The sequence below is a fragment of the Tamandua tetradactyla genome, chromosome 14 (genome assembly GCF_023851605.1).
Source record: "Tamandua tetradactyla isolate mTamTet1 chromosome 14, mTamTet1.pri, whole genome shotgun sequence".
NCBI lineage: Eukaryota > Metazoa > Chordata > Mammalia > Pilosa > Myrmecophagidae > Tamandua > Tamandua tetradactyla.
Window position 1 is genome coordinate 2,671,762 of NC_135340.1, and position 15,094 is coordinate 2,686,855.

The following is a 15,094-nucleotide window of genomic DNA, read 5'->3' on the forward strand; positions in this document are numbered from 1 at the left end:
CTTCTGACCTGTGCCCACCTGTCGCTTCTGGGACGACCACTCCCTCTCTGCTTTTTTCGCTTTTGCCCTCCCTTCTCCTCCACCCTCCGACCAGGGGGGCACGTCAACCCCGCCTGCACGGGTGGGCCCGCGGGCAGCACGCTCCCGCGACGCCCGCATCCCCTCTCGCCTCAGACCTCGAGTGCCACCCGGTGCTGCTCCACTTCCCTGGGCCGCGCGCCCTCCGTCTCCCCCGGAAGCTCTGCCCGCTGCTCTTACCTTTTTCCCGACGCCGCTCTGTCTTCCTTGTGTGCTGTGTGTTTCCTACAAGACTCGGGAGAGGTCAGTGTTCCGCCAGGAGCGTGCGGCCACCGCGCTCCGGTTGGCGAGGACTGCCGGCCAAGCCCCGCATCCCGTCAGGACCGGCCCGCTCCGGCCTTGCGGTGTCTGCCGGCTTAGGAGGAGGCGATGCATCCGCCCCCCGTTGTAATCGTATTTAGAGCGGCTGCAGGTTTACGAACCCGATGCATCCCCCCCGTTTTAGTTTTATGTAGCGCGGCTCTAGGTTTACGCAGCGGCGCGGGAAGTGCGGCGTCCCCCGGACCGCCCGCCCCCGACGCGCGGTGGCTGCGCCTTGTCCTCCTTGACCTTGCTTCCCCTGCGTGCGGAGCAGGAGCCCCAGATGCGCCCACCCGCCCCTGAGGTTAACTTTCGGGACCCAGTGCGACTGGTCCAAGCGCAGAATCCTGAGTCGGAAGGCCGAGCGGCTGCGCGCCCCGGGGCCCGCCCGGAGTCGAAGGTGGGGCGTCTGTGGAAAGAGGCCTGTTCCTATTACGTGATTAGCGATGAAGTTAGACTTAAAGTTGAAAGAAAGGTGAAAGCTTAACTCAATCAAGGGAAGAAAAAGAGGTACGATAACGTTTCTATTTAAAAACAAATTTTGATAAAGATAGGCTAAATGATAGCCTTATAAACTTCACCATGAAAGGGGTTTGTTGAAGTTATTCATATTCTAGCACTGATCTAATATAATTTCCATCTCCCTTAAGAGGCTCTGTGATAAAAATGCAAAAAGGATTTAGAATCGGAAGATTGGTTTGTCATCCCTCCATTTCATGTCTGAATCCTTCTGTCTCAAGTTTTATCAGCTTCAGCTTCTTTATCTGTAAATCAGATGAAGATTGAGATCAGCCCTAATGAGAATAGTCGCCGTTTAGTGACTATATTATATCAAACACTATACTAAGTATTTTAAGTACTTTCTTTTATTGTAATCCCCACAGCAACGCTAAGAGGCAGCTGTTAATGTACCATTTTAAACTTAAGGAAACTGAGGGTCAGAGAGGTTAAATACTTATTTTTATAGCTCACAGAATTGGGGTTAAATCATGAATCTTAACCCCAAAATTATACAACCTCTCTGTCCATGTCACAGTTGTTTTGAGGTTCAATTCCAGTTTTTCTTAAAAGTGTCTGTAATCATTATATTTGGAGAAGGATTATTTAAGTGGCAAACAGTTGTAAGTATTATATTTTGTTCCATTCCAACATAGTAGTTTCTCAGAGCAGATTCCAATTTTTCCCAAGTTGATACATAAAGCTGCTGGACTTGGGTTGTTTTTATTTATAATAAATAATTATAGAACAGCCTTTATTTTTCACTCGGAGTCATGATATAATTAAAAACAGAAGCAGCAGGAAGCACTAGCATCTACCTGGCATTGATACTGTGCTAGAACAAGGAAATTTATTTTTAAAAGCCATCGTTCATTTATAGTCCACCAGAATGCAAGCTTCAGAGAGGCAGGGACCTCATTCCCCATCGTGACCCCAGTGACGAGAAAGCATTAAGTAGTAGGCGTTTGACCATTGAGTGAATGACTGTAATCATACCACAAGAAAAGACAAAACGAAAGAAGAAAAGCAGTGTTTTAATCTGGGGATTTGAAATAATAGATTAATATATATAATAACATATCTTAAAATATTAGATAACCAGAGTGGATCATCATTCAAAAAACTCTACAATTTGAGTAATAACAACATAAAACAAATAATAATGATGACCTGAAAATAAGTATAGGCAGTGAAAAAATGTTCAGTGAACTTTGTATATATAATCATGGTAGTGAAAAAAACATTAGGTAAATTTTAATAAAATCAAAACATCTGCAAAAGGCAACAATTTAGGTAATAAGTAATACTACTGATGTAACATTTTGTTTTCTTTATTCCTTTTTTTAGTTTTAAAACAATTTTAAAAATTTTCAATTTTTTTAAATATTCCCATTCAATAAAATATTTTATTAACTAAAATTTGCATTAATGAAACAAAATATTATACTTTTCAGCTTACATTCTGTTTCACTGTTTCACATTTTAAGCACAAATGAAAGCTCCAGCATTTGTTTGTTGTTATATATTTTTTTAAAAATTTAAAAATTAATAATAAAAAAAAAAGAAAGCTCCAAAGCTAAGTATAGAAAAATTGATCTCCATTTTTAATTTAAAGCCTGAAAGGAAGAGAATGCTCCAACTTGCTTATTACCAGGCTTATCTAGAAAACACAATTCCATAATTTGTAACCTGTTCAGCAACCACATATAGTATGTTTGTGATATTCCTGACCAAAATACCATCTTACAAGAAAAATACTTTCCTTTAAAAAATGGCTTAAATTTATTTTTGTTTTTAAAATGAAATGAACAAGCCTTCTCTAAGAACAGCATGCTGTTTACCCCTATTTATGAACTCTTATAACTCTTAAAAATTACTCATTCTGTATAACCCTGTCATGTATTTCTTTTTATTCCTTCTACTGCCAAGAACAATTCTGACCACATGGCGAGGATAGTCTGTCTTGTTTGATAAACATATAATCCCCTATTTATGGCTTCATTTTGAGCCCTTAGTTAAGACTTACCAGGAATTGAGCTGTGTATAGTTTTATTCCAAAGAAGGCATAGAAACCCAGGGAATCTGTAAGACAGTAGAAGTAAAGAATAAGAAACTAAAAGTATGTACTTTTAAAAATTACTAATCTTTTCCAACTAGAATTACTAAATGAGGCAGGAGAATTAGTTCTCCCATGGTATTTTACCTGTGTTTACATAGCTCCCTAAGGGAAAGTTCTGTTTCCTTTTTATTTTAGAATCCTTTATGCCTAGCATAATGCCTGGCTTGTAGTTTTTGTTTGTTTTTGTGAAATATAACATATATACAAAAAAAGTGATAAATTTCAAAGTACATTTTAACAGGTAGTTATAGAACAAATGTCAAAATATGGTATGGGTTACAGTTCCACAATTTCAGGTATTTCCTTTTTAGCTCCTCTAAGACACTGGAGACAAAAGAAATATCAATATAATGATTCAGTAGTCATACTCATTTGTTAAATCCTGTCTTCTCTGTCACAACGCCTCCTTCCCGTTTGATCCTTCACGCAGTCTTTAGGGTTGTTTGGGCAATGGCTATTCTAACTTTTCTAACATGTTGAAGAGGGGTGTCACATAATGGGGTAGAGGGATGCAACTGGTTGATGCTCTTGGAGAGACTGGTACCTCTGGGTTTCGGGGCTTTTCTGGCCTAAGAACCAACTGGAGGTTTTAGGTTTCTGAAAAATAAACTTAGTCAGTGAAACTTTGATAGAGTCTCAGAGTCTTGAGTATTCTTCAAGGTTTACAGAAATACTGTTGACTGGGGCTTGGCATATGTACCTGTTTGAATCCGTTGTGAACCCCAGAAAAGCCAATTTGTTTAATCTTCATTCAGTATTGCCGGATGGGAGCTTGTGGAATGTTTCCATGGAGATGTGGCCCACCTATTTGTGGGTGGTACCTTTTGATTAGGTGGTTTCCATGGAGCTATGTCTCCACCCATTCAAGGTGGGGTTGCTTACTGGAGCCCTTTAAAAGGGAATCATTTGGAAAAAGCTTCAGAGCCCACGCAGCCAGAGACCTTTGGAGATGAAGAAGAAATCCCGCTCCCAGGGGGAGCTTCATGAAACAAGAAGCTGGGAGAGAAAGCTAGCAGATGTCACCACATTCACCATGGGCCTTTCCAGTTGAGAGGGAAACCGTGAACTTGATCAGCATTTCTTGAGAGAAGGTAACCTCTTGTTGGTGCCTTAATTTGGACATTGTTACAGCCTTAGAACTGTAAACTTGCAGCTTATTAAGTTCCCCTTTTTAAAAGCCATTCTATTTCTGGTATACCGCATTCCAGCAGTTTGCATACTAGAACAGCATACCATGATAATTAGCAATATCTAGCTAAAGATTGCATAAGAGTAACCTCCAGAATATCCTTGAACTCTATTTGAAATCTCTTAGCCACTGATAGCTTATTTTGTTACGTTTCTTTTTGCCGTTTTGGTTAGGTGGGTGTTGTCTACCCCATGCAGGGAGGAGGGTAATGCTTTTACTTGCAGAGTTGGGCTTAGAGAGAGATGGAGGCCGATCTGAGCAACAAAAGTGATTCGGCCACATCTGAGCAACAAAAGCAGTTCCTTGGAAGTAACTCTTAGGCATAGATATAGGAAGGGTTAGCTTCTCCAGTACAGAAATAAGTTTCCTGAGAACAAGCCTCAAGATCAAGGGCTTGGCCTGTTAACTTGGGAGTCCCTAATATTTGTGAGAGTTTCAGGATTTTCCCTTATTTTTTCTCAAGGGACTTTGCCAATACTTTTTTTTTTTTTTTTTTTTCGCATGGGCAGGCACCAGGAATTGAACCCAGGTCTCTGGCATGGCAGGCGAGAACTCTGCCTGCTAAGCCACCATGACCCACCCTGCCAATACTTTGTATTTATCTGCCCATTGTACTCTGGAATGTATCCAGGTATTACATTATAGTTTGGAGAGTAATATAATAAAGTTTCAAATGTTTTTAGTGAGAATGCAGTGAATATTGAGACCTTTAACAATAAAACTAGAAAAACCCAATGAATCCAGTGAAAACAAATCATTTCTATTTGTAAGGATTCTTGGTAATTTTAATGAATGTAAATACTTCTTAAATATTTAAGGGATCTTTAAATAGTTACTTAAATTTAAATATTTAAATACTCAAATGAATATTTAAATTTAAGTATTTAAATACTTAGGGATGAGTCTGGCCCTGGCACTGTGGGATCAACAATGCCATCCTGATCAAAAAGGGGAAAAGAAATATAACATAAGGTATCAGTGGCTGAGAGAGTTCAAATAGAGTCGAGAGGGTATTCTGGTGGTAACTCTAATGCAAGCTTCAGTTAGACATTGCTACCTATCATAGCTTGCCAGAACTCAACCAGAATCATTCCAGCCAATCCTAAAGAACACCTGGGGTAATATATAAGATTTGACAAAGTTCTCATGCACTAGGGTAACTTTCCAGAAGCCTACAACCTCCAGATGGGTCCCTAGACCAGATAAGTCCTGAAATGCAGAGGGGCCAGCGTCTCCAGAACATCAACTAGTTCCATCCCCCATCCATATTATTGACAGCCCCTTCCAACATGAAAAAGTTAGAATGGCTATAGCCCAAACACCCTTAAAGAGTAAGAGAAAGATCAAAGGTGATGGTGGTGTGATACAGAGAAGGTAGGGTTTAACAAGTGAATGTGATTGCTGAATCATTATATTGATATTTCTTTTACTCTCCAGTAATTAAAGCAGCTAGAAGTAAAAACCTAAAATTGTGAAATTGTAACCCATACCAAACTCTGAAATCTATTCTACAAGTAATTGTTGCGATGTACTTTGAAATGTATTGCTTTTTTTGTATATATGTTGTTTTTCACAAAAAAAGAAAAGTCCATTGTGATGATAAAACATATATATATCCCTTCTAGCCTCCAGTGTTCTGGAGCAACTAGAAGGAAAAATCTGAGATGATGGGATGGTAGCCCATGACAAACTCTGGGATCTGTCATGTAACTATTTGTTGAAGAGTGCTTTGAAAACTATTGCTTTGTTCTTTCTTTGCTTTGCATATGTGTTATATTATACAATTTAAAAAGTTGAAAATATATATATTTAAAGGGACTTGTGAGAACCAAAACTCCTAGCTCAACCCTTCATCCTCACCCTGTGTCAACTGAGGATCCACTTTCTAGTTCTTCCTCATTAACCATAAAAAAAAGTTGCATCCCAGTTGAAACCTTGATAATTACTTTGGTTATACATGAGTATGAAACACTCATTTATATTTAGCAATATTAAAATTGAGAATGATAGAACTAAAAAAAAGCTTGAATTGTAGTTGATATTTTAGCAAATTGTTTAATAGTTTTGGCTTCCAACTATAAAAATAAACACCGAGGCAAAATGATCAGGTGAGTGATCCAAGTGAATGGAAAGAGCTAAATTACATCCTTAAATTACTTAAATTGCCCCACCCTTCGTGCCTTAGGTTTAACTTGGGTAACTTGTTTGTCCTCATCTAGCATCAATTTCTCTATTCCTGCAATAGGAAAATAATTCTCTCAATTGACTAGATAGGGTAGATGTATTATTATTCCACTTTACAGTTGAAAGAGCTGAGGCACTGATTTGGCAAACATCTTCCTTCAGGTCATAAAAAATAGATGGTGCAGAGGAAATTCAAATTAAGAATTTTTCATCCAACTCTGAAGTGCTTTTCTCTACCATACTGAATTATTGTGTTCATCTGTGAATTTAGGAGGGTGGATTAGCTCAACAGGCCATAATCCTAGCCTCATTTGAGTCCACTGGGGAGTTCTGAAAACAAGCAAATTCTTGAGCCCTGCCCCAGATCAATTAAGTCAAGGTATCTGAGGCGGAATATAGTTTGAAAATATACTATAAGTATTGCTTAAATGATTACTAGAACGAGTACTAACTAGTTAGCACCATTGTATATGAGAAAGTCAGACAGCCTGTCTGGCAACCCAAGGTCGATTAGGGTTGTAAGCACCAGACAGCTGCTTATCCGTGGGCACTTGTCAGTTCTGACAGCCAGTGGGCAAGCACTGTTTGCGCTTAATTTCAGATCGAGTGGAAGACAAGATGAAGATGGGCAAATAGGTATTCCCTTGCCTATTTTCCTGGAAGTAGGATTTGGGCAAGCAGTCTGGGCTCGGTTAACTAATCGATACCCTGGTCCAGGCTGTGTATTTTGAAAGATTCAAAAAGTCCAGATGCAGAGACAGATTTCCAGAGTGACTTGAGTCCAGCAGCATGGTGGTAAATATCCAATGGCAACAAGCATCCAGTTGATGAAATAATGATGATATAATAATACCTAATATATAATAAATAATAATTACAGGCATACTTCATTTCATTGTGCTTCACAGATACTGCATTTCCTAAGTCACTTGTCCTGGACATAGTCAGAGCCTTTTCTCCCTGTCTGTGTCCGTGGCCTTGCTCAGTGAGTCTGTGACCCTCCTGGCTTACTTCCCAACAATTATTTTCTACTCAAGTTAACCAGAGTCACTTTTTTCATTTTATTCAAGAACCCTGAATGGGACACATTTTAACTTAAAGAATGCAAAATAAAAATAATTTACCAACTTTGTACAAATCAGATGATTGACAGCCATAATCTATTAGTAATTTTTGTCATTAGGCAGTTATTTGAAAATGGAGTCAGACAAGTAGAATTCTAGAATTACCATCATTCCTAATCTATTAACATTATGTTCCTTCTTCTGATAGTTTGAATATTCTTACATTAGCCTTTTGAATCACTGAAGTTTTGGAATGAGAAACACTATTTCATATCCCGGAGATCTCCCTAATATCCCTGCTAAGAGGAATCATAGAATCTGAGAAATTCAATATCAGAAGAGTATTTTTAAGATAAAGAAAGATTAATATTTCAGCCTAAACTGACAGAGTTTACAGTTTTGATGCTCTTAAGAAGATTTTTTTTTTGGAAGGACAGAGAAGCTAGATCATTTAGATGGCTTGATTGACTGAATATTCCAAACACTGTAATTAATTAATACAACAGCAGCGCATGTAGTGTTTGCAGTAACAGCTGTTGGGCTCTGCACTATCAGTTACTCAGCTGTGTTGTTATTATACAATAACATACACTAGCTAGGACAAAGGACACTAAAGATCTGAGAAGCTAACATCTTATCCTGCCTTCACAGTGGTTTCTGCTTTAAGTTTCCTCACTTGTAGGTTTTGACTTTTGTTTTGTCTCTGGTTTTCGTTTGTTTTCCACTATTCCTAGATAATTCCTAGATATATATGATGGAAATGACACATAAAATACTAACATCTGCTTGGTGAATGGGTCACAATGGTACTAAACAAATTCATTTACTAATTTAAGGTATCATTCAATATTAGCTCTCTACATGATCTTAGGCCTTTAGTATAGTATTTTGCGCTTTATATGCCTTATTCCCTGACTTGCTGGTTAAAGCTTTAGCTTTTTAAGGGGATTCCTCAAATGGTTTTCTTTGGTAGTAAAAGCAAGGTAGAAAAACTTTCCACATTTCCCCCAAAGAAAAGAATTAATCTAAATGTCAAGTAAAAGTCGTGAGCCAGTAAATTTACAATTGTTTATATATTGGAAACGAAAGAAATAAAATAACTTTAAGTGCCACACAGTGCTGCTTCAAAGTCAGAATAAAAGAATGAATTGAAAAAATTAGTGGCAAAGAGATAGGAAGGACGAAAGGAAAGAAAGAAGAAAAGGCTAATATTGAAAAGTAGAGCTTGGCAGTGTTGTAAATCAAAACACTAATACCCAACCCAACCCAAAACTCAGCTTTGTATTGGAAAGTGGGTATTGGAAAGTCATAACCAGGCGGATTCATATGAAATTTCCTCCATAAGCATTATTTATTTTACTTTTTGCACACATAGCATGTGTACGAAGAGCAAAGAAAAGAACAGCTTTTATGTGTTCGGTACCTTTTGACCATCAGTATGGAACCATCTGCAGAAGCTCCTCTCTAAGAAACGGTTTTGAGCACAGTGCCCAAGAGTTATGAGTGTGGAAGTGGTTGGAAAGTCCTAGATAAGTGTTACATTATAACTTATTTAACAGTGGCTTAGCTAGGCACAAATTAGGGGTTTGTTTCCATTTTTCAAGATTTATATTCCAGTAGACTTAGAAAGACACCTTGTGGATTGTAAGTCCACAAATAGTCAAATAATAAACTCGGTAAGCTAAAAACTGGCTTCATGGATAACATTACAATTTTATAAACTGGGGTCAGAAGTGTAATGACCGTCTTTGGTGAACTGTGTCAACAGTTCCTTGGCTCTCTACACTGAGAAGGAGGTCAGCTATCCTGTGTGCCAACTTCCCAAATTAACTAGATTAATGCCTGGGATGGAAAATTCCAGAGTCTTTGAGGGAGTTTAAGATGTTTGACTCTATTTCCAAATGTAAAAGTAGGTCTTGCAGCTGCGTTTTCAATTCTTATACCTTTTTAACATTACAGGAAAGCCTAAATCATGAATTCAGTGTGTTTACACCGTGGTAACCTTGGCCATGTAAGAAGGTAACCTGGGACTTTATAAGAATTTCAATACGGGTAAATCTTTAACAGTATGTCAAAGATTCTAGCCGCAGAACACATACTTGACTTTTGCAGGAGGTCTTTGAAAACTACTGTCCCCATCCACAGGAATGCAGGGATAGGCTCCTGGTTTTTCCTGTGACCCTCAATATGCATTCCTCTGGCCACACCAGCCAGGCCACAGGAAGGTTTGTGATCCTAACAGATAATCAGTTTCCTGTTCAGATGTGAAGGAAGACATATTAGTCTGCCTTTTCCCAGGGGACCTGTATCCCCCTAACTGGGGACTCTGTGAAAACCATATTCTGTTTGAGGACTGGGCTGTAGATGGAAGTTAAATCTTCAAAGAAAAAAGAAAGAAGCAGATATATAGAGAAGAGTAAAGATGAGACAAATCATTCCCTAGGCCCCATTGCACAGTTCTAGACCCTTCCTAGGGTCTATCTGCATACCAAATCTTGAATTTCATGAGGCACCCTGTATCTTTCCATTAAATCACTTTTTTTTTCCTAAAGCAAGATCCCATAGGCATCTGTTACTTTATACACAGAAGTTATACCTTCACAAAACATGTCAATGAAAAGTAGTGTGCATAAAAGCTGAATATAGAATTGCCATATGACCCAGCAATACCACTGCTAGGTAGCTACTCAGAGGACATAAGGGCAAAGACAAACGGACACTTGCACACCAGTGTTTATAGCAGCATTATTTACAATTGCAAAGAGATGGAAACAGCCAAAATGTCCATCAACAGATGAGTGGCTAAACAAACTGGTATATACATAAGATGGAATATTATGCAGCTTTAAGACAGAATAAACTTATGAAGTATGTAACAACATGGATGGACCTTGAGAACATTATGCTGAGTGAGACTAGCCAAAAACTAAAGGACAAATACTGTATGGTCTCACTGATATGAACTGACATTAGTGAATAAACTTGGAATATTTCGTTGGTAACAGAGACCATCAGGAGATAGAAATAGGGTAAGATATTGGGTAATTGGAGCTGAAGGGATACAGACTGTGCAACAGGACTGGATACAAAAACTCAGAAATGGACAGCACAATACTACCTAACTGTAATATAATTATGTTAAAACACTGAATGAAGCTGCATGTGAGAATGATACAGGGAGGAGGGCTGGGGACATAAATGAAATCAGAAAGAAAGATAGATGTTAAAGATTGAGATGGTATAATCTAGGAATGCCTAGAGTGTATAAAATAGTGAAATGTACAATGTACAAATTTTAAAAATGTTTTTGCATGAAGAAGAACAAAGGAATGTCATTATTGCAGGGTGCTGAAAATAGATGGTAATTAATATTTTAAAATGTTACCTTATGTGTGAGACTAAAGCAAAAAATGTTTGTTACAAAATTTATATTTTGACTAGTGCATTTCCTAATATAACTTACGTAGATAGTTTGATTGAACACCATAAGTACTTTGAATCTCAGGTAGGACATGAGATTTTGTTGGTTTGTCCACAGTGATGCCCCGATGAATCCCAGAGTGATTCGATCAGTGAGTGGAAAAGTATTTGCAAAGCCCCTTTCGGGGAATGGTGAGAACGGGGAGAAATTCAACTTCCCCAAGTTGAATTCTTGATATTCTCACAAGCAGTGTGGACAACCAAAGCTATAGGCTGAGCCCCCAGTCTTGGGGTTTGTTCATATGAAACTAAACCCCACAGGGGATAAGTCAAGCCTACTTAAAATTAAGCCTAAGAATCACCCCCAAGAGAACCTCTTTTGTTGCTCAGATGTGGCCTCTCTCTCCAGTCAACACAGCAAGCAGACTCACCACCCTCCCCCTGTCTACGTGGGACATGACTACCAGGGGTGTGGGTCTTCCTGGCAGCATGGGACAGAAATCCCAGAATGAGCTGAGATTCAGCATCAAGGGATTGAGAAAAACCCTAGAATGAGCTGAGAATTAACATCAAGGGATTGAGAGAATCTTCTCGACCAAAAGGGGGAAGAGTGAAATGAGACTAAGTGTCAGTGGCTGAGAGATTCCAAACAGAGTCAAGAGGTTATCCTGGAGGTTATTCTTACGCATTAAGTAGATATCACCTTGTTCAAGATGTAGTGGAGAGGCTGGAGGGAACTGCCTGAAAATGTAGAGCTGTGTTCCAGTAGCCATGTTTCTTGATGATGATTGTATAATGATACAGCTTTCACAATGTGACTGTGTGATTGTGAAAACCTTGTGTCTGATGCTCCTTTTATCTACCATATCAACAGACGAGTAGAACATATGGAATAAAAATAAATAATAGGGGGAACAAATGTTAAAATAAATTTAGTTTGAAATGCTAGTGATAAATGAAAGCGAGCGGTAAGGGATATGGTATGTATAATCTTTTTTCTGTTACGTTTTATTTCTTTTTCTGTTGTCTTTTTATTTCTTTTTCTAAATCGATGCAAATGTTCTAAGAAATGATGAATATGCAATTATGTGATGATATATGTAGAATGGAATGATATGTTAATTTTTTGTTTGTTAATTTTTTAATTAATAAATTTAAAAATTTTTTTTTAAAGTGTGCAAGCAAAACAAAATTTTAACAGTCCAATAAAGTATATGCAGTAAAGTCACAGCCTTTAATGGTTCATAAAGAATTATAATATATGATATAATAATACTCAATATATAATAAATAATAATTACAGGCATACCTCATTTTATTGTGCTTCACAGAAACTGCATTTTTTACACATTTAAGGTTTGTGGCAACCGTATGTTGGGCAAGTCCATCGGCACTATTTTTCCAACAGCTCACTTCATGTCTCTGAGTCAAATTTTGGTAGTTCTTGCAATATTTCAGACTTTTTCATTAGTGATCTTAATGTGACTATTATAATTATTTTGGAGTACCATAAATTGCACCCATATAATACAGTGAACTTAAATGATAAACGTTGTGTTCTGACTGTGCCAACAAACAGCCCTCCCCCCACCCCTCTCCCTCTCCTGGGGTCTCCATAGTCCCTGAGACACAGCAATATTGAAATTAGGCCAATTAATAACCCTATAGTGCCCTCTTAGTGTTCAAGCGAAAGGAAGAGTTGTACATCTTTCACTTTAAATCAAAAGCGTAGTAAGGAAGGCATGTTGAAAGCTGAGTTAGGCTGAGAGCTAGGCCTCTTGCACCAGTTAGCCAAGTTAGGAATGCAAAGAGTGAAAGAAATTAAAAGTGCTACTCCAGTGAACACACAAATGTTAAGAAAGTAAAGCAGCCTTACTGTTGATATGAGAAGGTTTTCATGGTCTGGATAGATCAAACCAGCCACAACATTCCTTAAGCCAAAGCCTGATCCAAAGCAAGGCCCTAGCTCCCTTCAATAATGTGGAGGCTAAAAGATGTAAGGAACCTGCCGAAGAAAGGTCTGAAGCTAGCAGAGGCTGGGTCTTGAGGCTTAAGGAAAGAAGCTGTCTCCATCACAACAAAGTGTAAGTTGAAGCAGCACGTTCTGATGTAGACGCTGCAGAAAGTGATCCAGAAGATTCAGCTAAGATCACTGATGAAGGTGGCTGCACTAAACAACAGATCTTTAATGCAGACAAAATTTGGGAGTATGTGTAAAGATAATGAATGCACAGAGGGACATACTTTTTAAATAAATCTTATGATGATAAGGGGATGAACCACTCTTCTAGTTTATATTATTAATGTACAAAGCATTAATAATTGATTATGATAATTATAAATCAGCATTTGTATATATTTGTCTTGATTATTCAAGTACTCTTTTGTGTTATACAATATTTGTTTACCCACATACTGCAATGACTGCAGATGGTCTCTTTTGGTAAAATATTTTGAGTACACGTGTAGTAGTTTTGCTTTATTTCTTGCCATACCCCAGTCTGCGTGTCCTTTGAGAAATAAGCTGTCCTACAAAATGAATGAGAGGAGTGGAACAAACAGATCCCTGTGGAATACTTCCTGCCTCCATCTCTTTGGGAGCCTAGGCTGCAGCCTTCGCTTCCGTGGGTGCCTTGGAACTCCTTTCCTAAACTAGACACCACAACCTCTCTGCGACTCAGCTTACCCAGCCCAAAGGCAGAAAACCACGGCCTGGCAACAGGAACGACGAGTCCCGCGACTTGAGAACCAGCGAGATGGAACGGAGCGTGGGGTGGGCATTGAACTGAAGCTAATGCCCACCCATTTCCAAACATTCAACATCCTCCCATGAGCATCTCCGCATAGCACTTGGCTTCTCACCCGAACTTGGCTCTACCTCTTTCTATCACTTATATAACTAACCACTTTGCAAGTCAATGTAATAAAAGCTGACTTCCTACTTTAAAAAAAAGCCCTCTTCTACAGGATCTATGGTGAATTGATATAAACCTATGTTTGCTTAGACTACCTGTATGATGTCAAGCAAATTAACTTTACTTTTATTATTCAAAGCTAATCTTATCTCCTGTACCAACTATAAAGTTAATCCTAGGGGCACCTAGCACAGCAGGCACTCAATACTTGTTTGTTGAGTAAGTGAATAAATGGTTTAGTCTAAGAATGTTACCTTGATCCTCTCTTACCTTAGTCAGTGAAAGCCCCATACAACTTAAGTATTTGTTTTTCTACAAAAAGCCAGGGTGGCTAATAATTAGCCTTAAGAATAAAAGTTGAGGAAAAAGCCAATCAGTTTGCCAATTCTTCTGGCTGGTTTTAACAGTCTAAGTCTAGAGTAGCCCCCAAACAAAGGAAGGACTCTACAAACCTTGGCTGATGAAACAAAGCATTCTCATGCTGTTCAAAACTAATAAATTAAATATAGCAGAAAGCTTTTGCCACAGTGGCAAAAGAATCAATAAATGGGATAGAGACTGTTAGGCACAAGGATTTTAATGCATGAAGTTTGGATTTGGGGAGATGATTTATTCCACGTCAGATCATAATCAATGTGATAAGTAGACATGCTATAAGGAATTCTACTAAGTTCTAAAACTTTAAAACATTTCTGCAGAAGTGTCCGACGAAAGTTAAAGCATATTCAAATAGAAGAAAAAGCCCACAACTTAATTTTCTGACTGACAGTATGACATCGGTTAGGTAACTTTAACAATGGTAAGATTATAAAACCAGCTACAGGAAGTGAGTTTCTGGGTCCACGAGACGCTGTATAGTAAGACCATTAAAGGCTCTTCCGCTGCGCAGGGTGTTACCAGCAGAAACGACGTACATGTTCCAGTGCAGTTCTTGTTAATCCAGGTTGTTTACTGTTAACTGTGTATCGGAGCCAAGGTCCGCCCACTGCGGCGTGTCTTTGAAATGCAAATAATCGTCGTGATGAAAACCCGACTGGCAGCAGCAGGTGACCCCACTGCGGTGAGCAGCAGACAGCTGCAACCTGTCGAGGTTGCGACAAGGGGCTTCTAGAGGGGCGCGCCCAGGGGGAGACTGGGTGACCGAGGTCACGCTGGGCAATCCGTCCCCGCGCCCCGTGAGTGCCACCCCCCCCCCCCCCGACGGCCCTACCGACCCCCACGGTAGTTCCGCCTCTCCCTCCCGGTGGTTCCCTCTTTGCCGGTCCGTGGGCGGCCCCAATTCTCCCCCTTGGCGGCTCCGCCTCCCCTCCCGCCTCTCCCAACCCTG

General features: G+C 39.2%; 1 long non-coding RNA gene across 4 annotated transcripts; it reads right to left on the reverse strand.

Moving 5' to 3' along the window:
* Positions 1 to 245: 245 nt before the first annotated feature.
* LOC143655568 (uncharacterized) lies at positions 246 to 15,094 on the reverse strand. Of its 4 annotated transcripts, XR_013162159.1 has the most exons (4): positions 14,982 to 15,092; positions 14,682 to 14,849; positions 2,903 to 2,958; positions 246 to 1,142 (listed from the first exon to the last, which is right to left on the reverse strand). It is a non-coding gene; the product is annotated as an uncharacterized LOC143655568 (long non-coding RNA). The 4 variants fall into 4 exon arrangements; XR_013162158.1 differs by having other exon boundaries at positions 14,682 to 15,094; XR_013162161.1 differs by lacking the exons at positions 14,682 to 14,849; positions 14,982 to 15,092 and adding an exon at positions 13,539 to 13,644.